Below are 985 nucleotides of genomic sequence, written 5' to 3' on the forward strand. Positions count from 1 at the left end.
TCCGGCTACTCTTGTCTGCTGTTATGTCATCAATAAACACAAGTGACCCAGTGCCATTGAAAGCCATGCATGCCCATGCCATCACGTTGCCTCCACCATGTTTTACAGAGGATGTGGTGTGCCTTGGATCATGTGCCGTTCCCTTCCTTCTCCACACTTTTTTCTTCCCATCATTCTGGTACAGGTTGATCTTTGTCTCATCTGTACATAGAATACTTTTCCAGAACTGAGCTGGCTTCATGAGGTGTTTTTCAGCAAATTTAACTCTGGCCTGTCTATTTTTGGAATTGATGAATGGTTTGCATCTAGATGTGAACCCTTTGTATTTACTTTCATGGAGTCTTCTCTTTACTGTTGACTTAGAGACAGATACACCTACTTCACTGAGAGTGTTCTGGACTTCAGTTGATGTTGTGAACGGGTTCTTCTTCACCAAAGAAAGTATGCGGCGATCATCCACCACTGTTGTCATCCGTGGACGCCCAGGCCTTTTTGAGTTCCCAAGCTCACCAGTCAATTCCTTTTTTCTCAGAATGTACGCGACTGTTGATTTTGCTACTCCAAGCATGTCTGCTATCTCTCTGATGGATTTTTTCTTTTTTTTCAGCCTCAGGATGTTCTGCTTCACCTCAATTGAGAGTTCCTTAGACCGCATGTTGTCTGGTCACAGCAACAGCTTCCAAATGCAAAACCACACACCTGTAATCAACCCCAGACCTTTTAACTACTTCATTGATTACAGGTTAACGGGGGAGACGCCTTCAGAGTTAATTGCAGCCCTTAGAGTCCCTTGTCCAATTACTTTTGGTCCCTTGAAAAAGAGGAGGCTATGCATTACAGAGCTATGATTCCTAAACCCTTTCTCCGATTTGGATGTGAAAACTCTCATATTGCAGCTGGGAGTGTGCACTTTCAGCCCATATTATATATAGAATTGTATTTCTGAACATGTTTTTGTAAACAGCTAAAATAACAAAACTTGTGT

Source organism: Anomaloglossus baeobatrachus, unplaced genomic scaffold, assembly GCF_048569485.1.
Source record: "Anomaloglossus baeobatrachus isolate aAnoBae1 unplaced genomic scaffold, aAnoBae1.hap1 Scaffold_4385, whole genome shotgun sequence".
NCBI lineage: Eukaryota > Metazoa > Chordata > Amphibia > Anura > Aromobatidae > Anomaloglossus > Anomaloglossus baeobatrachus.